The sequence below is a fragment of the Neofelis nebulosa genome, chromosome 16 (assembly GCF_028018385.1).
Source record: "Neofelis nebulosa isolate mNeoNeb1 chromosome 16, mNeoNeb1.pri, whole genome shotgun sequence".
NCBI classification, from domain to species: domain Eukaryota; kingdom Metazoa; phylum Chordata; class Mammalia; order Carnivora; family Felidae; genus Neofelis; species Neofelis nebulosa.
Window position 1 is genome coordinate 41,428,278 of NC_080797.1, and position 1,834 is coordinate 41,430,111.

A 1,834-nucleotide genomic window follows, 5' to 3' on the forward strand; every position below is an offset into this window, starting at 1 on the left:
GTTTTCTCCACATTGCCTTATAGTTTTCAGCACACAGGTCTTTCACCTCCTTGGTTAAATTTACTCTTGTGCATTTTATTCTTTTTGATGCAATTGTAAGTGAGATTGTTTTTTAACTTCTCTTTAAGTCCCCTTCACTAATTGTTTTCTGTGTGATCTTTAGCAAATTTGCTCATATGTTCAGAACTTGAATTTCATTTTTAAAAATGTGGTAATAGTACCCACCTTACAGTGCTATTGTGAGAACTCATTAACGATATATGTTCATGCAACAACTTCTGTGTCTGCTACATTAGTAGTCATTGAGCAAGGACAATCATGCCTCATAGACACACCTAGTCAGATCCACAAAATATTGGTATTGTTTGCATGTGAGAGTATGACATCCCCAAAGGGGGAGGCTGTTAAGTCTGTGCTGCCTTCCAGGGGAGTGGGAATAAAACATTTCCACAAATGGTTCTGTACAGTGGTTGTTCTATGGGAAGAGTCTTGTGTGCAGAGTAGTGGATGTGTTTGTGAAAATGAATAAAGGAAACATTGTTTAAAAGAGAGTAAAATGGCTGCAAACAGCAGCCTCCTTGGCAGTGTATGTGCCTGTTGATTGTACAGACTGCCCTCAGGGACCTTGGAGACAGCTTTTTCTGGTGGGCATTGAAGTTTGGCCTCATGCCTTCTCCAATCTAGGCTCCAGACAGGTGTGTGCGGTGCCTTTGGAAAGACCTGGGGCACAGTGGCCAGGGTCCACATTGACCAAGTCATCATGTCCATCTGAACCAAGTTGCAGAACAAGGAGCATGTGATTGAGGTCCTACATATGGCCAAGTTCAAGTTTCCTGGCTGCCAGAAGATCCAAATTTCCAAGAAGGGGGGCTTTAATAAGTTTTTGTTTGTTTGTTTCTTTTGATTTTTTAAATGTTATTTACTTATTTATAAGTAATGTCTACACCCAATGTGGGGCTCAAACTCACGACTCTGTGACCCCAAGATCAAGAGTCACGTGCTGTTCCAACTTTACTTTTTTAAAAATTTAATTTAATTTTTTAAATTTACATCCAAGTTAGTTAGCATATAGTGCAACAATGATTTCAGGAGTAGATTCCTTAATGTCTCCTACCCATCCCCCCTCCCCCAACCCCTCCAGTAACCTTCTGTTTGTTCTCCATATTTATGAGTCTCTTCTGTTTTGTCCCCCTCCCTGTTTTTATATTATTTTTCTTCCCTTCCCTTATGTTCACTCATATGAGTGAGGTCATATGATATTTGTCTTTCTCTGACTGACTAATTTCGTTTAGCATAATACCTTCTAGTTCCATCCACATAGTTGCAAATGGCAAGATTTCATTCTTTTTGATTGCCGAGTAATTCTCCATTGGATGGATATATATATATATATATATATATATATATATATATATCACATCTTCTTTATCCATTAATCCATCGATGGACATTTGGGCTCTTTCCATATTTTGGCTATTGTTGATAGTGCTGCTATAAACATGGGGGTGCATGTGCCCCTTAGAAACAGCATACCTGTATCCCTTGGATAAATACCTAGTAATGCAATTGGTGGGTTGTAGGTAGTTCTATTTTTAATTTTTTGAGTAGCCTCCATACCGTTTTCCAGAGTGGCTGCATCAGCCTGCATTCCCACCAGCAGTGCAAAAGAGATCCTCTTTCTCTGCATCCTCGCCAACATCTGTTGTTGCCTACGTTGTTAATATTAGCCATTCTGACAGGTGTGAGGGGGTATCTCATTGTGGTTTTGATTTGTATTTCCCTGATCATGAGTGATGTTGAACATTTTTTCATGTGTCGGTTGACCATCTGGATG

The 1,834-nt window shown here is 39.5% G+C and overlaps 1 pseudogene; it reads left to right on the forward strand.

Annotated features, from left to right (window-relative positions):
• The first annotated feature begins 539 nt into the window (after window positions 1-539).
• Window positions 540-637, forward strand: LOC131498623 (small nucleolar RNA SNORA70; annotated as a pseudogene).
• The last annotated feature ends 1,197 nt before the right edge of the window (window positions 638-1,834 follow it).